This window comes from Marmota monax, unplaced genomic scaffold (assembly GCF_021218885.2).
Source record: "Marmota monax isolate L192 unplaced genomic scaffold, Marmota_monax_Labrador192_F-V1.1 WCK01_AAM20220418_F8-fsc00066, whole genome shotgun sequence".
NCBI classification, from domain to species: domain Eukaryota; kingdom Metazoa; phylum Chordata; class Mammalia; order Rodentia; family Sciuridae; genus Marmota; species Marmota monax.
The window spans coordinates 4,370,225-4,393,636 of record NW_026692805.1 but is presented as its reverse complement, the minus strand read 5'-3'; the positions used below and the strand labels follow the sequence as shown (position 1 = coordinate 4,393,636).

Genomic DNA, 23,412 nt, shown 5'->3' with positions numbered 1-23,412 from the left:
GAAAAGTTGGCTCATCTAATAAAGAGGACATATCAATGTCATTATAGCATGTTCACTAAACTATCATGCTAGTGGCTCTGTCAATCAGTATCATTTAACCTATATAAAATATTTCCCCCCATGAAGACAGACTATGGGGCAAAAAGCAAACCAACCAAACAAACAAAAAACAAAAACCACACCCCAATTCATTCACAAAGGCACTTGTAATTTAGTATTTAAATTTGATTCCATCATTTCTGGGCAAAAACATGGAGCAACCCCTGAGTGTCTCCTGGATATCTGTACATTTTTTGAGACAATGCAAGCAAATTCGCGAGGCCTCCATCAGGGTTACATAGGGAGGGAAATAGCCTTGAACGTGGGCTTCTCTGTGGAAATCATTCCAGTGCAGACGAAAGGAGAGGGAGACACACAACGCCCTCTATTGTCACGGCAGGTCAACGGTGTGGGCACAGTCCTCTGAAAGCAAAAAGAGCAACAACCCAATGAGAAAGGGGAACCTATATCCACAAGAATGAAACCCTGGGTTTCTGAGGACCAGCCACTGGCATACAACTCTGCCTACCAAGTGGGAAACACCCATGAGTTCTGGGGATCTGTCAAAACCATTTCTGGTAGAAGCAGCCCCACCTTCCACCTGCTGGTAACTGGAGAACACTGAGACATTTCTGGTTCTGGTGGATTTTTTCCCTGGACCTGCCAGGAATGTGACTTTAGGGGGCAGCCAGCCAGGGCCAAGGCGTGGGAGACCAAGGCATTTCAACAGCTGCTTGGGGGTGGGGGCGGCAGCACATTTTAATTGTCTCATGGCAATCACCATGGGGCTTAGTCTACCCTCCCTGCTCTGGCCTTTCAAGAAAATAGTGTAAACGCGTCCTTTATGACCCTGTTTGGAAAGTCCAAGAATTGGTTGTTAATTAGGACCACTCTGCATAATCTAGGAGGAGGGAAGAGGTAAGGGAAGAGAAACATTTTTGTCTTTCTCTTGATTATCTGTGGGGTCCTGCCCAGGAATTTCCCTCCTGTCGCACAGTTCTGTATCTAGAAGTCTCTCGACTCCTTCCCCAGGAGCTCCTGGAACAAATTAAGTTTCCCTGAAGAAAATGGCTCAAGATGACATGGCAGTGTCATCAGGACGGGCCCTGGGTGTCCTTCTCATGGGTCAGGGTTTCAGGAGGTTCTTTCCTCCAGGCAGCCACACAATGCCACATCATCCTGGGCTGGGTTCTCCCCGCCTTCATTGACTCTCCCCGCCTTGCTGTTGCTGCAGAAAAGAACCTTGCCTTTCCTCTCCCTTTCACACTCAACATCTTGCTGGTCCTCAGGGAAGCCCTGGGGCTCTTATCCAGGGAGGCACAGAGAGGTTGTAGGGCATTCAGGGGCACACAGCTGACAAATGCAAGGCCAGGATTCAAAGTTGGGTCTTTTGTCTCCAAACCCAGGGCTCTTCCCTTTTTATTCCAGTGTGCTCCTCCCAGGCAGTCACAGAAACAACTATTTAAAGATACAAACCTGCTTTCACATATTAATCAGAAAGGAGTGTACGCCTGCCCTCATTCATCCTTGTGCAGACTGTCTTACCAAAGGCAATTCTAACTTGGGAAGTGAATTCCAGATGGGAAAGATGGTGATGATAATGACAGTGGCCACCGTTCATTAAGTGTGTACCAAGTCACAAAGCTAAGTAATATATCCATCCCTATTCACAGACCAAAAAAAAAAAAAGAGGCTGGGTTAAATACCACACTCCTGTAGGTCCCAAAGCCACTATGTGGCCAACCTGGGGATTCAAACCCACCAGAATGCTCCTGACAGCACCACCTTCTCTTTTGTGGCACAAAGGACCTCAAGCATCTGAGTCACTCTACACATTGTGATCAGCAAACTCCTCCACCAGTGGACTAGAAGTCCTGCTGCTAATGTCAGTTAAGGCTTAGGAAGGACAATGAGGTGCTGAGGACTATCCTAACCGCTTTCACATATTAACTCATTTAGCCCTCAGTGACCAATGAACTGTTATCACTTATCCCCTATTGCACAGGCCAGCAGCCTCAGGCCAGCCCTAGTCACCAGCAGAGTCTCAGTTATTTGCCATCTCAGGGTACAAGCCACGAGAGCCAGAGGGGGCCAGAGTTGGTGACTGACCACTTCCCCATGACTCTGCTGAAGATTTGGCAGATGACAGCTCTCTCTCTTCTTCCCCTGGTTCAAAGGATGAAGGTAGATGGTGTTCAATAGATACCTGTTCATTCTGGCAGGGCCTTAAAAGTTAATCTGCTTGACTCAGCCTGAAGCAACTGCGGCTTATGGAATTGGGCAAAAGGGCAGTGCAGACAATGCTTTGCCAAAAGTGCTCCTGCAGCCCTGCTGTGGCTGGCAGCGGGCCCCCCATGGGTGTCTGTTATTAGCACACCTTGTGCTGTGCCATGGGAAGATACAAGCCTCCAGTCTGGCAATGATTTCGTGCTAGGACAGGGAGTCACCTAATGCCAACTGAAAATGCTGCCTGACCTGGGGATGGCAGAAATGACCAAAGCATGTCTTTGTTTGGCACCTTGATGTATGTGTGACCTGGTTTTGAAGGTTGTGTTTACAATGGGTAGTTCCTTAGACACAATCCAAACATTTTCCTCTTTGGCCATGAGCACCAGCAAAGCAAGGCTGTCTGGTGTCATTGCTGACCTGTAACGTCCGAGGACCTAAATTTGAACGGTGACTCATGCATTTCATGGGAAACATCAAGCGTTTCTCACTGCAGACACACACACACAGAGTCCAGGAATGCCATGCCCTCAAAGACAAACCTGCTTCCTTATTTACCTCCCTGCCTTCCTCAGGAATGGCTGGGAGCCATTTGCTTTCCTGGGAGAAGGGGAGAGAACCCCACATCGTCAATGTCTCCCATGGGCCACGTGAAGTTGCTTTCTACAACATCGCCTCACTTACTCCTCACAGAATTGCCTCAGTTGATTCACACAGAAATCTGTTGACCTGGCAGTTACGATGCCTACTGTACAGAATCAGAAAAACGAAGCCACTTATCCCAGGTCATGCAGCTAAAAAGTGGAACCAGGATTCAAACCCAGGTTATTTTGACCACATCCCCATCTTACTTGTGGGCCTCCTTAACTTTTTAGCTCAGAAAATTATCTTCATGCACACACACACACACACACACACAACCTGCTACCAGATGCCAAGAGCAATGTAGGTGCTTAATTAAAGATTGTTGATCCAGGCATAGTAGCATGAGCCTGTAATTGCAGCTGAGGCAGGAGGATGGCAAGTTCCAGGCCAGACAGGGCAACTTAGCAAGAACCTGTCTCAAAACAGTAAAGTGAAAAATGGGCTGGGGATGTAGCTCAGTGGTAAAGCACCTCTGGGTTCAATCTCTAGTACAGCAACAACAACAAAACTTGAATGAATGAATGATACCATTTTTAGTTAACACTCACTTTGAAATAAACTCTTCTGAGAATACTCTAATCAGGTCATCATCCATTTCTGACTGCTTAGTGTCTCCCAAATAGCTATCCGTACTGTATACTTTACTTTCACAGTAGACTTAAAGTTCATTTTACCCTTTTCCTCCCCCTTGTCCCTCAGTTGAATCTTTCAGGTTCACCTGCTTTGCTCCCACTGTCCAAGTCAATGCTGACAAGATTGCAGACCTGGCGAGCCTCCAAATCGGCTGGTCTGAAAATAGATTATGAAATCAGGAAGGGTGTAAGACACCCTTATAATCCTGATGCTATTAATACACAATGAATGGAATTCCTAGCACACACAGTGGCTGGTCAATTGTCATATAGCATCATTCATGCACTTGAGAGTAACAGAAATGATCTAACTTATCCGCCAGATAAGAACCCTTAAATTTGTCACTAACACATTGTCTGAAGCCCTAGCAAACGTCAGTACCCAGCCCACACATCACATATGCTGGATTTACTTTCACTCCTCCATGTGAAGTGATTGATAAACATAATACAATGGATGGTTTGCTCAAAATTCCAGTTTTCCACGCTCCAAAGTGTTCTCTCAATCCAATATTTCTATAACTCAAGTTTCTGCAGCAACTTGTCCTTTCCTTAAAACAAACAAACAAAAACCAGGAAGGGAGAAACTCCTTTCTGCTCATGGCTCTGATTAGCTATGAATGGCAAACATTTCCTTGTGAGAAGATGGAAATGTGGAATAGTTAAAGCTGAAGTCAGCCAAAATTACCTAGCCATAACTGCCTTAGAAACCCTTAAGTTGTTGAAGCTTTAAGAAAAATTGAAAATGAAAGAGAAAAAATTTACCCATCTTAATTTTTCTAGGAGTGTGTAAATTCAGATATAAATTATATATAAATATAAGAATGGCATTGGGGCAGTGCAATCATTATATTGCTTATTGAGCAAATATGATTTTTAAATGTGTTTTCAGAATTGAGCTCTTGCCACCCACAATGGGGGAGGCAGTGCTTTTCACCCTGGTAAGCTTCTCTTAAAATAAAGGCAATGATTTTCACAGATATCAAAGAGCATTCATTCACTGTCAACATCAATAATTAACTTTGCTGTCATCCCATAAGAAGGGTGCATTTAAGGGAAGATTATCAAAAGACAACAAAGAAATCTAGGTAGTGGTGACATCACAAGATTCCAGGATGTCCCTAGAGAAGATGCCTCTTGAGGTTGTAAATTTGCTAGGTAAACTCTCTGGATCAAGCTTATCAATATCCGATAAAGGCTTATGCTGAGACAGGCGAAGGTAAGGAAAGCTCATGTTGCCTGCCCTGCTGCCAAACAGCCCCAAGAAGAACCACAGTCCAGTCTATGCAATGAGTATGCAATTTTACTTATATTCACTCAGTCTCTCTTTCTTTCTTTCTTTTTCTTAAAAAAAAACAAAAAACAAACTTATTCAGTTATACATTAAGCATTTTTCTAGATACTGGAGGTAAGGAAAAAAAACAAACTCCCTGCCCAGATGGCATTTACAGTTGTCACTCAGTATCTTCAGGGGATTGGTTCCAAGGTCCCCTGCAGATACCAAAATCTCAGAGTCTCAAGTCCTTACATAAAATGGTGTAGAACTGAGGATCTAGCTCAGTGGTAAAGTGTGTGCTTAGTATGCACAATGCCCTGACTTCAATGTCAAACACCAAAAAAAAAAAAAAAAAAAAAAAGAATAAATAAAATAGCATAGCATTGGCATAAATAACATAGCATAACCCGTGCTCACCTTTCTGTATAGTTTAATTTAATTTTCTGAGGTGTTAGGGATCAAACCCAGGGCCTAGCACATGCCAAGCAACTGCTCTGCCACTGACTGAGCCACATCCCCAACTCCTTCCATGTACTTTAAAGTATCTCTAGATTACTTATAATACCTAATATGATGTCAATTATATGTAAATATATATTTGTGCTCTATTGTTTAGGGAATAATGATCAAAACATGTTTAGTACAGATGCAACTTTTTTTTTCACTATTTTCAATATGAGGTGGAGTCTTTGGACAAGGGACCTATGGATACAGAAGACTATATATTTTGCTGGATATATATGGATACAAATATATACAGATATAACATAAAATTATATATTACGCCAATATAGTATATACCAGGATATAATCTATTATTGTATGCATATATATACATATATATATACATACATACACTCTGTGATAGGGTCATGGGGAAAAATGTAAAGTAGGATAAAGAAGATGGGGGTAGAGACCAGGTTTGGTATTCTATCACATTGGATGGTGTCAGGGAAAGCCACTTTGATAAGTTGATGGTTGAGCAGAAACCTGGAGGAAGGAGGGAGGAAGTCAGGTTGACTCCCGCAGGAAGACTGCTCTAGACAAGGGGAACAGCCGGTGGACAGGATCTGTGAGGGAGGAACCTGTTTCCTGTGTTGTGCTAAGACTGGAGTGCAGTGAGCACAGGGGAGTAAGTTAGCAGGGGAGGGCAGGGGCATGATGAGCCAGTCCCACAGAACTTTAAGGGCCACTGTGGGAAGTCTGGCTTTTACCTAAGTGAGCTAAGAAGCAATTGGAGGATTAGCTGAGTAGTGACACTTCCTGACTCCCTGAAGCCAAAATGCATCAGAAATGTTCCAAATGTCTAGTAGAAAACAGATGGTAGGGCAGTAAAGGCAGGAGTTGGGGTCCATTTAGAAACATTCTGCAATAATTCAGGCAAGAGATGGTATCAGATGCTACTGATTGATCAACTAAGATGAGGACCGAAAATTGATCAGTGGATTTAGGTTTGAGGGATCCTGGGTGACTTGGACAAGAGCTGTTCCTAAGGAAAGATGGGGATGAGAGCCCAGCTAGAGCTGAGTTCAGGAGAGGGTAGAGGAGAGGAGTACAGATACTCTTTCAAAGGGCAGAGGAGTATGGCAGTTTAAGAGAGGGCTGTGGGGGCCCCTCTAAAAATAGAGTGGGAAAGGGATTCCACAGGAAGACGACAGGAGCTGGAAAGATGTGAATGGATAGGTCTTCTGTACAATAGAGGGGCAGAACTTCCACAGATGCCATCAGGGATGGTTCACAGTTATGGGAGGAAGTAGACAGTGGGAATGTGGGTAGAAGAGGTGGTGGGGAATTGAGGAAATCCTCTTCTGACCATCTGTTTTCTCAATGGAATAGAATAAAGTCTCATACACAACATCAGCAGAGGTTGAAGAAGGCAAAGGAGAATTTGGATAGATCCAGAGAGAAGGGAAGTGAAGAAGTCTTCTAGGACAGTAGGTTGGTGAAGGGATCATGGAATCCTAGCAGGGATTTCCAGGCACCTTAAGGTTCCACTTGTCATTAATGTCATGAACATGAAGTGAGGCTGTCAGGTTGGCTGGGTGTTTTCTCCAGCCCTGTTCAGGTAGCAGGTTCAAGTACAAATGAGATGGAGGGTTGGACGTCATTGGAGTTAGGATTTTTATTCATGGGAATAAGATAGAGAGAAGGGGATGCAGGAGCTGGGAGTGTATATTTGAGAATTGCAAATAAGTGATTATGATGCTAGGTTATGGAATCTGAGCTGCATAAGTAGGAAGGAGCAAGCATGAGTTGGGTAAGGGACAGAGAAAAAAGTTATAGCATCAATGGCTTGTGGGTTTTAATGGGATTGAAAAAAATATTGGAGCTGGGTACTAGAGGAAGTGCATGGCAAAGAAAGGAATGCGGGTTGAGTGGAGGCAATTTTGACTTCATCTACTCATGGAAGGAAGGTGTATTAGTGTCCTACTGTTGCTGCAACAGCTTATCACAATTTATTGGCTTAGAACAACACAATTTATTATTTTATTGTTCTAGCTATCAGAATTTTGAAATAGGTCTCACAGGGTGCTAAAAATTAAGGCACTGGAAGAACTGTGTTTCTTTCTAGAGGTTCTGGGGAAGAAACCATTTCCTGGTCCTTTGCAGCACATAGAAGCCACCCACATTCTTTGGTCAATGGCCCCCTTTCTTCATCTTCAAAAGCAATAGCACGTAGAGTTTTCCTCACAGAGCATCATTCTGATCTCTTCTGTTTCTGCCTTTAAGCACTGAGAATCATGACAGTAATACTGTTGGAAAGAGCGACAATCAGGAAATAAAAATCCTCAAGGAATGGAAAGTAATGATGGGGTGATAAAGCAATTTTCATTAATTAGCTAGCTGTTAGTGAGAGGTGATTTCAGAATAAAAGCAGTTGAAGTTGGAGTCATTTGGAGACATTTCGTGTGCCTTGTTTCTGTAGAAGATTTAGAATAAAATCTCAATGATTTCAATAAAAATGATAAGGCATTCTGAAATGCAGAATTTCCTCTTGCATGCCTATCATATCCATAAGGTATTTTTTAAAATTTTTGAAAATTTTATACATCTTATTCTCTTTCTATATGCCCATAACAACTATGAGATGGAAACATTATTTTCCTTCTTCTACAGTTTGGAAATTAATGAATTAACTAATAGGAAATGAGTGAAACATTACATATATCCTGTGCTCATTTAATTACTTATCTGGGTTATTGAAGACATTGTAGGAAATAAAATAAACTATATCTTATAGTTACTTTCTTCCAGGAGACAAAATTTATAAGTTAAAATTCCCTTTGAGAATCTGATGAGCAATAAAGATGTTTACCTTTAAAAAGGCACATAGGCACATATATAAAGATTTTTACAATGACTTCATGATGTTCCTGGTTTCTCCAAAGTCCTAAGGGGTCTACACATCCCAGAATAAGAATCCCTGGTCTAAATACTGAGATAAAACTATAGACAGTAGAAATTGACTAACAATGAAAGTGGCAAGAGAAAGTATAATTAGGCACCAAATGAGCGATATAGAAAATTAGTTATGAGTTCAGATCAGTGCATAACTGAACTTGGGAATGATTATGGGAAGGCTATATAGAATCTTGAATAGTTGAGATGATTGCATGGAGAAGAGGAGATTGTGTAGGAAGAAGAGGAGAAGTTGGAAATTAGCTGAGAAAGTTTGGGAAACAGTCTATTTGTGAAATGGGGACAAAAATTACTTCCAAAGCATATTGGAAAAAAATAATCATTAAGACTTTGGTGAAATGTACCCCCCAAGCATTAGTAATATGGTAGATGAGTTCATTTCAGGAGGAACAGTACTTGAAATTATTATTGTAATTGATTCAATAGGGATTTCTAAATGTGTGCTAAACATTTTTAGAAGGTACCTCTTTAAAAGAAAACACTAAAAGCAGAAAAAAAGTAACTTGCTCATCTTCTGATTGAGGTTTTCATAAGATCATAAAATAGTTACTTGAATCTTACATGTTTTCCTGGGAAATGTTCTTAACACTTCAGAAAGAAAACTTATTTATGAAGATAAAACAAAGGGCCTTCTTAAAAGTGCTTCCATTATTCCAAGAGTTGGTGTGAAATCCCAAGCCTATCTCCTCACCCTCTTTCCCCCAACCCTCTTTTTCTGTCTACAGCTCCCAGGTGGAAAGGAGTAAGTAAAAAAATGTCAATACATTGTGGCTAGATTGAGAGCATTTATACAGAGTTGAATGTTTTAAGAACATTTAATATTAAATGAAAAACAGATGAATGATGATAAATAATTCTATCTATAGCCCTGAGTTGCCACATTGGAATCTAAATCTGAGACATTGCAGGAAAAAACCCTGTGCACAACTCATCAAAGGGCTGAATTCCACCAAAATGAGATCCAGGTTAGGAATGTGGAGACTGTGGAGAAATCTCCTGAAGCAGATTTTTCTGAGCTAAATTCCCCTTGGCAATATGTCCATACAGAATAATGATTGAGTTTCACAGAATCATTGAATCATAGGACTAGAAGAAATCTTCATGTTCGCAAGTCTAGCTTCCTAATGGATGCTTGAATTTCCTCTCCAACATGCCAACCTCTTCTCTGGCTGAATATATTTGATGATGGGCAAAGTCAGTGGTGTGCTGATAAATGCTCAACAACAGAATCTCCATAGGGGGCATAAAAAAAGACTCCTACTATAGCATGTGCCAATTTCCATGGTGTAAATACCCACATCAATACCAGCCTCTTCAAGCTACAACATGAATCCCCATTATGTAGCATTTCCACCTTATGGATATGGTAGAATTAAATGGCCCCAGAATCATAGGCAATAATAAATGTGCTAAAATAATTTGAAAGTGGTAAATTTTAAATATTTTAGCTTTCTAAAATAGTATTTATTTAATGGTAATGTTAGAGGAACTAACTTATAATAATGGCTGTACATAATAAATTGGTTCTATGAGCTAATACATGCTAGCTCTGACTAATAACAGGCTTCGAAAATGACTTCAGACCACCCTCCCATGATGGCGGACCCTTCCACAGGACCCAATCAATGGGAAATCTCCCAGATCACCATCTAAGCATTCAGACTTGTAAGTCAGTCCTGTCTTTTCTGCTTTACTCCCGTTTCCCTGTAGTTTCCTCCAAAAGCAAACACCCTTCACAAAATTTGATGTTAGATTGATTAGTGATGTGAAGTAAAAATAAAAGAACTAGTAAAGAACTAGGAGAAATACGTGGCTGAACATTTTTATAAAATTGGGTCAGAATAGAATGATTTAGTATGACATGCAATCCCAAAACCAAGGGGAAAAAATGAACAGAATTGGTGTGATAAGTTAAAACCTTCATATGAGAAAATATTTTATTATAAACAAAGTTAAGGAAAAAATCACAGAATGGGAAAAAATATAAGTACCATATCTAACAGGTTAATAGCCATATTCTACATAAAAACTCTTAGAAATCAAAAGAAAGATTAAAAAATCCAAAAGAAAATTCAGTCAAGGCTATGAACAGATAATTCATAGAATCATGAATGTTAATAAATATATGAAGAGATGCTCAAAGAAGTGCACAATAAGATGATGAAGTGCTTGTTTTACCTACTAGATTAGTAAATATTAAAGTGTTAGATAATTCCAGTGTTGTGGAATATGAAGGGCAAAAGGCATTCATACACTGTTGGTAGAAGTGCAAATCAGTAAAACCTATAAGAAAAGGGAAAAATAGCAATATCTAACAAAGAAAAATAATTTTGTTATGATTTTATTAAAAATTTTAATGATCTAAAATATATGTGCAAAAATGTTTGTCATGGGATGGTTGTAACTGCATAATATTAGAGATAATAGAAATGTTCTTTAAAAGGGGACTCATGGTGTGGCCATAGAGTGCAAGGCCACTAAATAGGTGGAGGTCTGTGTGTGCAAACGTAAAAGCTCTTGAAGATAAATCATTAAAGGAGAAAAGGCAGAAATCATAGTGTTTAGAATTATGCCATTTATGTAAATTTGATAATATATATTTGTATGTATATACATACGTGTTTGTATAGTGCATATATACATACATGCATCTATGCACGTTTGTATGATCACATCCTTTTCTGAGAAAAATAAAGGAAATTATTAATAGTCACTATTTGGGAGTTCAAAGACTGAACATTAGAAGACAAATACAGCATACATTTTATTTTCTCTTTATACTTTAAAATATCACAGATCCATGCCTCAATTTTATTTAAAGAATAAATTTATTTCATAAATAAAGAAGAGTGTCTTAGTTTGGGTTCTCCAAAACTCAGAGACAAGGGTTTGAGTACAAAGGTTTATTTGGGTGGTGATCCTAGAAAACATCAATAGGTGGAGACCAGGAAGGGAAGGAAGTAAATGAAAAGTGTGCTGTCACTCAAGCTGCCACTGTGGGAAATTCTGTGGTCCAGTGTAAAGCACACACCTCAGAGTTAATCCACCAAGGTTAAGGAACTAAGAGACATGTTCAGGAACCCTTGCAGGTCGCTGGAAGCTGCTCTGGGACATTTAACTCATGGCTCATGCACAGACAGAGAAAGCTCTGCTGATCACCAAAAACCTTCTGGCAAAGGGCCTGTACAGATGCAGGAGATGAGAAGGGGAAGGAGACATGGGTGGGGACATTAAGCACATCTGCTACAGAGACTACAGCCATGCCAGATTATATCAAATAAATGAAAAGTGCACATAATGCTGATCTAGCAATGTCACACTTAGGAATCTCCCTCTTGATTTACCAATGTACCTGAACCCTGATCAACAATATAAAAGGACAGATATTTATTGCAAAATATTTTATAGCCAAGTAGAAACCAAACTAAAATCCAGTGCGAATATTGATCAGTGGGGAATAGATTAATACAAGAAGGTGCCTCCCATATTTGCAGACAAGAAAAACAATGAGGTACACCTTTATTAACTTTCATGAAAAGAATCGTAGAGACAATCATAGAGTCACATCATACTCTGTAACAATATATATGGTGGGATCTCATTTTTGTAAAAACCAAAGCAAGTCCAAAAAGAACAAAAAGCAAGTAAGTAAAAACATACACAGTCTCCTTATGAAAGATGTGTACACTTATGTGTACACAGAAAATCAGGAAAAATAAAGGAGTTGTGAGAGTCAATGTGATGAAAGTATTTACTATCTTATGCTTCAAGGTGTTACTATCTGTTTTAATTTACTGTAAGAATCCACATTATATTAAAAGAAGGGACTAGAAATAGTGCCTACTCCATATATTCTGAGACAATACGTATAAGAAACAGTATGGCAGCGCACACATAGTAAGTCTTCCAAAAACATTGCATGATTGCTGTTTAAGGGGACAACTTTTCATACCACGAAGAAACTTCAAGTGTAAAGTACACTTTGGTCTCCTCATACAACACTTTATTCACCCACTTATTTAACGACTATCACTGAGAGCTTTTTGCCAGTCAGGCATGGGAAATGCAAAGGAGACAAGACAAAGTCCCTGCCTCCTGGAGCTCATATTTGACTTGGTAGATGGTAATCCAAGAATCATACAACATGTCAAGTGATGCTCAATGCTGTGGGGAAAAATAAAGCCAGATAACGGGCAGGGGAGTGACTGTTGGAGATAGCTTGCTATTGTTGATAGGATGGTGTGTTAGTCAGCTTTCAATCTCTGTGACAAACTACCTAGGAAAATAAACTTAAAAAGAGGAAAGGTTTATTTTGACTCACAGTTTTGGAGGTTTCTATGCATGGTCAATCGGCCCATTGCTTGTGGGCCTGCAGCAGTGCAGTACATCATGATGGAAGAATATGGCAGAGGACGCTGCTCTTTTTATGGTGGCCAGGAAACAAAGAGAGAGAGAGAAGAGGGGTCAGGGTCTCACCATCCCCTTGAAGGGGACATCCCAGTGACCTAACTTCCTCCCACTAGGCCTCAACTCTTAAAGATTCCTCTACCTATAAATAGCACAACAGGATGGGGGCTGTGTCTTAACACATGGGCCTTTCGGGGACACTTATCCAAACCATACCAAATGGTGTCTCATAAAGTGACATCTGAGCATAGACCTTTAGAAGTCAGGGAAGACAACTGTGAGTGTTTGGAAACAAGCTTTCCATGGGAGGGAAGAGTAAGTACATAGGCCCTGAGGTAGGAAAATGCTTGATCTATGTGAGGAAGAGCCAGGAGACTAGTGTGGGTAAAGCTGAGCAAATAAGGGGTGAGATGGGGAGGTATGTGGGAGGGTGTGAGTGAGGTGTCAGGTGACTGGGGGAGACGCGGGGCTTGGGTATCTGAACACCACTGCCATTGCAGCATAGAAAGTGGGCTGGGGTAGGAGAGAACGGGGAAGGGAGAGCAAATGAGGTTTTCCTGTGCAATAGTAGGAGAAAGAATATCAAAGGTGGGACCATGGCAGCGATTGTGGGAATGGAAGGGACTAGATGGTGTAAAAAATAGTTAAAAGGTGAAAGCAGCAAAGACTGGAGATTCGCTATGTGTGAAGGATGAAGAAGAAAGAAAGAAAGAAAAAAGTTGTCAAATAGGCTGAAGGAAAAGTGCTGTTGGGACCAGTCTTGAGGAAGTCCTGAGAGAAAGGGCCCCGGGGATGGAGCCTCCAGCCTCCTGCCCAGCCACACCCCCTTCCACTTGTCACGTAATTGGATGCTTCAGTGGCACCGTATTCCTGAATTCTCCAGAATGCCTGCTGTAGTTTGGACTTTCCATGTTCCCACGGGCATATGTGTTCAAGACTTAGTCCCAAGCCCATGGTGCATTATGAGGTGGTGGAAATTTTAAGATGTGGGAACTACAGCTTTGGATCATTGGGGATGCACCATTGAAGGGGATATTGGGACCCCACCACTTCCTCTTTCTTTATTTTATTGCATCCCAGTCATGAAGTGAGCAGCTTTGCTCTACCATATGCTTCCTGCTGTGATGTGCTGCCTTGCCACAGGCCCCAAAGAAATGGGGCCAACTGACCATGGACTGAAACCTCTGAAACTGTGAGCCAAAAGAAATCTTCTCTCTTTGTAAGTTGATTATCTCAGGTAATTTGTTATGGTCACTGTAAGGGAAAGCCGACTAACACAATGCCCTTGTTCTATTTGGCTGCCCAGATAACTCCTCTCCATCCTTCCAAATCCAGCTCAGGAATCATCTCCTGCCTGATGATACAACTCAAATGAATCACTTCCCAGTTTCTTCTTTACCACTTCCAGATTCACTCACAGTCTAATGCACAGCGTTCCAACCAATGTCAAGTGGCACCTAGTGTGTTGCAAACTTGATGGTTGTACCCTTAGGCCTCAGGTTTCTCTGGGTGGGCCCAGAGCAAATGGAGCTCCTGCTGGGTCACCTCTAGCCTTGCAGAACACATACATTTATTCTTTAGCACCACACAAATATTATTTTGTATGTGAACTCTACCCTGAATTTTAAAAAAAGGAGGGGATCCACTACATTAGTTGCACAGGATGTTATATTGGAACTACTTTAGTCCCAATTTTGATGGAGGTCCCAAGGCAATAGATGGAACATTCCAAAGCAAGATGCAAGATTTGCAAAAAGTGCTTATGAAAATCAGTTTTGTACTCTCAGCCAACCACCCACCTCCAGACTGTAAAAGATGAAAGAGAGGCTGGGAAAAGAATTGGCATTGATGGTAGAGAATTTTTTTTTCCCTTTGGAGAGAAAGCTACGCTGTGGGTCACACCTGGAAGAATGGGAACACCTGCTCTCCATCAAACCAAGCTGCAGGGGCTTTGAGGAGGCACAGAGGGAGTTAACCTGTGCCTACTGAAGCTTGGGGGACAGAGCAGGTGGACTCTGACTGACAAGTCTGAAGGGGAGAACCTGCCTGGTCAGCTGCCCTTTTGTGCTGGGATTGTCTTGCACTCAGAGATGGGGCACAAATACCAGTAGGGCTTCTAGCTGGGTTAGGGGAGGGCTGTTCAGGGGAAAGAGAGAGCAAGGGCAACACCAGTAGGAAGCCCAGCAGGAAGTGACCTCAGGCTGCCAGGGGCTGAAGAAAAAGCCATAACTAACCAACCAGGGGAGATGTGTTCAGCACATTGAGAGGGGACAGAGGAGGCCTTCCCAGGATTGAGGCCCCAGCTGGGAACAGAATTTGTGTGGTGACACCCATGCTCCAGAGAAGAACTGCCACCATAGTGGCCTCCAATAAGACCCATCTTGCTCCCTGCCTTTACTCCCCCTCCTCTTCTCCCACTCCAACACTAGAGGATTCAGAAGCCACATGGTGGGTGGGCACCATCTTCCTGCAACCATCAGCTTGAGGTCAATTCAAGGGGCACAAGCTTTGAAGGTTTTGATTATTGCACTGAACTCAACATATTAATTATTAAAATGAGCTGATATTTTGAGATTTAAGTGGCTGGGACAATTTTAGTATCTAAGATCCACCAGGAAAGTCATGCTCCCCTGAGTTTTCCCCCCAAGACTGAGGAAGGAGAGGCCTAAAGGAAGGTGGGGGAGGGTAAGCTGTGGGTCCACAGCTTGTTCACCATAGCAGGTGTGTTTCTGTCTCCAGTCTTTCTCCTCTTCCTTACCACTGCAGCCCCTGAGGCCAGGAATGGTCAGGTATGCCTGTTGGCGCTCTGCAGTTCAGTGTGGGTCTTGGCCCAGAAGGGTTGATCCAAACTCCATCATGTCACACTTTGATTTTGTTTCTTCCTTCCCAGTTTTCTTCACTGAGCTCCTCTGCTCTGTGCCTTGAATTAATTCCAATTGTAAAAAGATAGTGACCACCTTGAGCCCCCAACTTCATCCCTGGGACTTCCAGGCAAGCCCTGAAGTGGCTGACACCCACCTAGGACCAGTGGCCTTCTTTAGTGGCCAGCAAACCTTTCTCCCAGGGTGTTTTCCAAAAACATCATTTCTCTGAGTGCCATGATCAGAAAGGGGGTGGGAAGTGTATCTCTAAAATAGCTCCTGGAACCTTTGCATTTTCTGCCTGACTCTTCTACTCTAAATATGAGGGTTTTTTTTTCATGTCTCCCCCAAAGTTCCCTGGTCTATTCCACTGCTAGCTCCCCTTACCTTATGAAATGATAGTTCTTCCTTAGTACAGGAGATATATTTTAAATTCCTTCTTTATATCTTTACATGTGGCCCATCTAGAGTTTCGTATGTTTTGGGTATGCAAGCATGACTCTGGTCAATGAGCAGAAGAATGAAATGAGAGCAAGAAGGCTGGTGGGTATCACCTGGGAACTGTGGTACGTGTATGAAAGAGTGAAACTGTGTCACTCCCTCCCCTTGGGTCTTTGTCAGGTGCTTGTTGCTCTGGACCACTTCATGGTTTCAGACTCTGGGGACTGTTTGTGTTCCCCATGGGCCCCACCCCACAGGGGGAATTAATTCCTTTCAGCCATGATTGGAAGCAGGTGAGAGCCACAGGTTACACCACGCTCCAATCATCCATGGGTGTCCCGGGTCTTTTCCAAAGCCTCTGCTTATTCCTGGATCCCACATCCCAAGTTTGCTCTCAGCTTTGTCTCTGATGTCTAGTTTCCTAGACTGTGGGTGGTGCTCTCCCAGGCTTGCAGCTGGGACCAACTGCCCTGGGCTCTGCTTCTCCTATGATAGAGCCACAGTCCCTGGGCTCTACCTGTCAGAGTACTGCAGCACTAACTTCTGCTAACCCGGCTTCTCTGTTCCCGAATCTCTCTGGCCATGTTTATTCAGTTGAAACTCAACTGTGGTTGAGTTTCCTTTTTGGTCCTCGAATTTTGATCTGAGGGTGAAGGAGTTGAGCTTTTTCTTAGAAAGTATGGGGATAAAGTTAGAGGGTGAGAAAAAGCATCCGATGGCCAAAACTGTGAGCTGAACTGGAAAAAGGGGTGTTCACGAGGGACTCCTAAGAAAGCCTTGCAAGCAGTCTTGGGATTTGGGTTGTATATCTCCCACCATGACACACTGGTGATGACAAATTAGTTGTACCATTGTTTGGAGACTTGATAAAGACTACAGATGGAAGAAAAATAAAGCATAATTTACGCTGATAAAACTTTGGAAACAAGAAGGGAACTTCGCTGATGAGTCTGGCAGACATGTCACTTTGAAATTACCTAAACAATCATAAATGAAAACCATGATCCCTGAATCTTTCAGCTATGTATGTGAAAAGCTCTAAATTTCATAGTTTGTTGGCAAGGGAGCAATTACTTTTGATATGTGAATGAAATTACATTGTCTTTGCCAAACAATGTGCAAGGAAATGAGAGCCCACCTTCCTTATAGCATATTTCATGTTTTCTGTCTCTGCAAATTGGCCATCAGTATTCCTTTATTTTCTCATTATCCTCTCTGGGCGTTGCCAGCTGCTGCTCCACTGGGCATGACTCCTCAGAAACCAGGCAGAGGACCGCACCCGTGGGAGGCTGCTGCAGGATAGGGGAGAAGCTCAGCAGGTCTGGGCCAGGAGTTGAGTCCCAGGGTTGCTCCAGCAGCTTCATGAGCCCATGTTCTAGAATCTGTGGGAGGTGACACAGGGGTCCTGCTGGTAGCCCTCTCGCCTTACAGAGAGGGAAGGTGCTTAATGGAGAGGCTGGGGCCTCTGTGCATTTCCATTTCCTTCCTCCCAGCACAGGGCAGATACCCTGGGTACCTTCCTGCATGAGTGGCACCAGCCAGAGATTGCCAAGCTCTCTGGACGGTTATATTCCTCCTCCTTTCCTCTTCCTTTTCCCCATTCTTCCCCCCTTCTTTCTTTCTCCGCTTCCTCCTTTCCCTCTTCCTCCACCTTTTCCTGCTCCTCCTTTCCATTCTCCTCCCCCCTTTCTTCTGTCCTTACTGTTTTCCCCACAATAAGAAAATACAGCAGTAGCCTATACCAATGATCCAACCCAACGACAAGAGGTCAGGCCCACTGAGAAGGTCCTCAGGCCTTCAATGAGGGACAAAAGATTTCATTCCTCCATTAGAGATGGTGCTGCAGTGTGAACCTGAGCTCCCTTACCTTTGCACAAACTGGATTAACAGGTGCATTGACAGGTGGATACCCTCAGAGCTTAGGTAACTGAGTGGGGCTCAGAAGCCCCTCTATCATCCTGTCCTAGGCCAGTCTCTTCCACCCTTGAGCTGTGGTCCCAGTGAACATACACTGCCGTACAAACACTACCATCTCCTGTGACATGAAAATGGTTGACGATGGCTGGTACAATTGACAGCAGATCCTCCTGGTGAGTAGATGCCAATGGAAGGAAAGCTCTGCCATGCACAACCTCCACCCACGACCCATCTTTCTAGTCAGCACATACTGCCAGTCCAGCAGGAGGGGTAGCCAGCTCCAGGCTGGTGAGCATGCTCCATGCGATGAGGGCTGAGCAGGGCTTAGTCCTGAGGGAAAGCCAGCTTATGAAGTTGATTTCCCATTATTCTAACTGCTCCAAATTCTGGCTGCATTTTCTCCCCATTCCTCCCCCTCCCCAGTTTAGATCTGCTTCTGCAAACTTCTTGCCTTTCCCCTCATCTCCCCTCATTGAGAAGCAGGTTGGGAAGTTCATGGCCGTACCCTTTGGCTTGTGGTCACCGAAGGAATGGCCTCACTTTAGTGTTCAGTAGAAAGACTTCAGAAATGACAACCACTCTCAGCTTTGGGAGGTTTTATAAAGCAACAGTCTCCTCCACATGCATACACATACCTAAATGTGGGCATATTTTTAAATTAAAATGTGTCAGATTTTCTAAGCAAGAACTATACTTTCCCCAATGGCAGTTTCCAACATCTCAGAAATGTTAAATGGTAAGTCAAATCTCCCTTTATTCTTCCTGTTTTCTCTCACTCTGAAAATATATGTATATATATGCACACATTACCCTTACAGGCATATTTCCTAGGGTGTAAATAACAAAGGAAAGTGCTGGTGTTCGGAATTCTGGTACTTAGAGAAGGTGGATGTGTGTGCTTTGCTTCAGCATATAATTGAGCACATTGTTACTTATCCCACACACATACACATGGGGCTGTTCATCTTGACCTCTGCCGCCACCCTTCTTCCTGTTTTTGCTGATCTGATGAACTCGATATTCGGACAAATATCCCACCGTGCCACCACCACCATGCTCAGAGCATTCCCAAGGCCAACCAATGAAACTTGGGGTCAAGCCATTGTATATTTCTAACAAAATGTGCTCTTACATACTTCAGACCTGTCTTATTATTCAATATAGCTTTTGTCATGGAAAAATGAGCAGGTTTTGGTACCACAAAATCAGAACCAGATTAATATTTGAAATCTTAACATACTCTTACTTAAAATTGTAAGAACCTATTGTAATTTCAGGACTCTTGTGCTAGCCTTCAATTCCACAAAATCCGGGAGGAAATCTTCCCTTCTACTTGGTGTTCTGGTCTTGGCCTTGTGATGTATAATCTCACTCCCCTCCTGCATGGGCAGTGTCCCTTGCACATCATAGAATTGTACCCAAGAAGGGAAGCTTGTGTTGAATGGCAAATTCCATTGCGAGAGTTCTCCTAGCAACACAGAGACAATCAGAAACCCACAATAACCTATTGTCTTTACTTCTATAAAGCAATGTGGCCATTAGTCTCACCAGAACAGTCAAAGGATATTTTGCAAATGGAGAGTGATTTCTAGCAGAAGCAATGAATTAAAGCCCCTTGGTTTCTTTCCTTCAATCTGCACATACCTAACTAGGATACAATAGATTTTCATTTCAGTTGCAAGACACCCCCAAAGGGAGACTCTAGGTACTGAAAAGATGGGACTGAGAAGATTCTAGTTCGGGATCTGATTAGTGAGCTATCTCTATAACACTGACCAAACCACTTTACTAGTTCATGGTGCAAGTTCAAAATCCAGATTGTTGCGTCTATACTCATTTGGCTCAATCAAAGTCTTTGGAGCTATGTTCCAGGAATGTGACTTTTGGCCAAAGGCAAATGGAAAACTTTTCTGAACAGCTATAAAAGGTTTATGTCATCAAATGTCCTATGTTGCTTGCTTGGCAATAGAGGATCAATGTATGTTCAGGATCAGTATGCTCTGTTTATTGTGGATTTTATAAAGGGCCAAACAGACAATTTCCTTTGCTGTTTCTTGAGTGGCTGTCCTCTATAAAAGACTCTATATTATGTCTTCCATCAGAAAAATCTTTTGAACATGTGTCTCCAATATATTTACTTTTAAAATATTAAACATCTGTATATATTTATATGTTCTACTATGCTTTAACATAGTATGTTAAATACCCACATATTATGAACATTATAAAATATGAACCATATATGTTTTTAAAAGAAAAAGTGAAATATGATTTTAAGAATTCAATTAGGGAAAATCTTGGTTTAATATTTCATGGTACAGCAAAATAAGAAGTTTTTTGGATTGATTTTGAATTCACTGTTTTATACTTATTTATAATAGATGAGAATATGCTTCTCAAACATATGTAGATTTAAGCACAAGAAGTGACTTTTTAAACTTGTATTTTCTAAATTATGATACTGATTTTTAAATTCCATCTGCTAATTATGCCAAAGTGTATACTTATGGGCTAGTAAATTTCCATTTCTCTGGATGTCAAACAGTTGTTATTGCAAACTAGTTAGAAGATATGGCATTTTTTTTCTATTTCTTACAAACATATTCAAAACATGACAAAACTTTTCATTTGAAAGAAAAAAAATGGAGCATGTTAGAAAATTGTTTCCAGTTTTCTTGCAAGTGCAGATATAAACTTTCACATTATTTTTGAAGATTGAAACCACATATATCTGAAATATTTCTAAGCATCCATTTCCAATATGCTCTTTCCATCGCATGAATTTTTTTTAAAAAAATATGATTACTTTCTCACTCATTTCACATTATTTTGTCTTCACCTATATCTCAAGTGGATAGACTGAGTATATTTCTAAAAATACCTAGTGGATAATATATCAGACAGAAAAAGTCAGCATATTTGGAATATTTATGTTCATTAAAATATTAGTATCCCATGTTTACTAATACTTTTAAGTGCTTTGCCATGAGATAACATATACCTCTAATGGCCCCAAAATTTTTATTCTGTCTCCATCTCATTAAGATTGTACTCCTATTTCTCTTAAATAAACACATTAATGCTATCATATAACATGCTGTGCATTTCAGGTTTAACATTTTTGTTATAATGTCCATATGACTGATATGGTAAATGAATATCACAGGAGGGATATGTCTACGCCTTTTCCCTGGCATCTTTTCATTTTTAATTTTTTCAAACAGCCAGTCTATGATGGTTATACAAATATCCCTCCACACTCCACTTCTTTTTTAATTCAATAAGTCATTTACCACTAAGACTGCATTTATCTTGGGAGCATCTTTTCTTTAAGAGACCATGTAACCATGTTTCCATGTATTTCATTATTGAAACAGAATCTAGCAGCTTGGCTGTGGGATCATGTTGGAAGCAACTCTCCTGTCACTCATTCAGCAATTATTCTACAGTTTATGGTTTTTACTAACACTTTGTGCTTTCTGTCTTTTGAAAAGAACATTCGGCTTTCACTATTGTTTTATGTTAATTATTTCACTGATTTTTTTTTTTACTGAAGCACTTTCTCCAACAGTATAATTGCTATTATACAAGAAATTGTGACTTCTAAATATGTGTAAATATGTCAAAAGATGTTTAAAATTCTGGATTGACAATCCATACAGCTTTACACTTCAAACAAAATCACAGGCTTTTTTTTAATATTCTGGATTCTTTCAAATCATGTTCTATCATTGCAAAGGAATACTAAGTTAATCTTCATTGGTAACAATGGAAAAGCTGTATTTTAAATAGATTTCTAAGCACTTTTTCATTTGAAAGAATTGTAGGTTTACAAAATCATCGTAAAGATAGAACAGAGAATCCCCGTACACCCTTCACCCAGTTTCCCCTAATGTTACCTTACACAACTACCTTACACAACTACCTTACACATACACTTTCCTGTGTATGTGTATGTGTGTGTGTGTGTGTGTGTAAGAAACTAACATCTGTGAAGTCCTATTACCTAAACTACAGATTTTATTTGTATTTCTTGGGTTCTTCTATAATGTCCTTTTTCTGTTTCACGATCCAATTCAGAATACCATGCTGCCAAATAGTCAATAGTCAAAGGCACATAATACTTTTGTGAAGATTTGTTTATATAAAACTAAATAATTTTGGCATTCTAGTTTGCTAAAATAAGTGAATTAAAAATATCAGAAGACGTTAAAAGTGAGAATGACTTGGTCATTCTTTTTTGTGTTGTGAAGTTGGGCTTCTTAACTGAGGCTCTCTTTTCTATTGTACATGAAATGAGATAGTCTGGCTTGTGGACTGGGTAAGAGAACCAACCACAATATGTCTATGAAATACTGGGGAATCTTTATTTCTTCTTCATTTTTCTTTTCCTAAAGGCAACTGTATTAGCTTTTCTTCACTGTGACAAAATACCTGAGGAAACCAACTTAATGAAGAAAAGATTTATTTTGGTTCATAGTTTCAAAGGTTTCAGTTCGTGGTTGGCTGATTCCATTGTTATGGACCTGTAGTAAGGCAGAGCATCACGGAAGAGGGTGTGGCATAACAGTTATTCATCTCCTAGTGATGAGGAAGAAGAGAGAGAGAAGGGAGAGAAAGAGGAGAAAGGAGCTAGGGACAAAATATACCTTTCCAGAGAGCTATGGTTTAGATATGAAGAGTCCCCCAAAAGTTCATGCATGAGACAATGCAGGAATGTTCAGACAATGTAGGAGCATTCATAGGTAAATGATTAGTTTATGAGAGCCATAAACTAAAGGGTAGATTAATCCTTTTGATAGATTAGTAATTTGAATGGATTAATGGATGGCGACTGTAGATAGGCAGGGTGTGGCTGGAGGAAGTAGGTCACTGGGGTTGTGTCTTGGTGGTTTAGATTTTGTCTCTGGCAAACAAAGCTCTCTCTCTCTGCTTCTCAGCTGTCATGACTGAGAAACTTTCCTCCTCCATGACTGTCTGCCATGATGTCTGCCTCAGCTTAGGCCTAGAGCTACGGAGTCAATGGACCAAGGACTGAACCTCTGAAACTGGGAGCCACAATAAACTAAATCCAAAAATTTCTCCTCTAAGTTGTTCTTGTTAGGTCTTTTGGTCATAGCACCGAAAAACTGACTAAAATACAGAGCATGCCCTCGGTTTCCACTTCTTCCAACTAGAACCCATCTCCACAGTTTCCACGGCGTCCCAATAATGTCACCAGATTATTAACCTGTCAATGGATTAACACACTGATAAGGTCAGAATGCTCATGATCCAAACACTTTTCAAGAGCCCAACCTCTGAACACTGCTGCATTGAGGACAAGGTCTTCAACACATGAGCCTTTAGGTGACATTCCAGATCCAAACCATAACTGTGCATATATGCGTATAACTACACACACATAGACATGTACATGCTTATATATATGAACATACATATATGTATATATACATGCATATGTGTGTGTATGTGTGTGTGATTTCTTAAATTCCCTTTTCATAGCTAATGTCTTTGTTATCAGGAAGGACAGGTGGATGTCTTTTCC

The 23,412-nt window shown here is 41.1% G+C and overlaps 1 long non-coding RNA gene across 1 annotated transcript in view; it reads right to left on the bottom strand.

Annotated features, from left to right (window-relative positions):
- Nucleotides 1-251: 251 nt before the first annotated feature.
- LOC131424319 (uncharacterized) overlaps nt 252-23,412 on the bottom strand; it is a 65,670-nt gene continuing 42,509 nt past the window's right edge. Inside the window, exon 3 of the long non-coding RNA XR_009227103.1 lies at nt 252-462. This is a non-coding gene — a long non-coding RNA (uncharacterized LOC131424319). The remainder of the gene's footprint in view (nt 463-23,412) is intronic.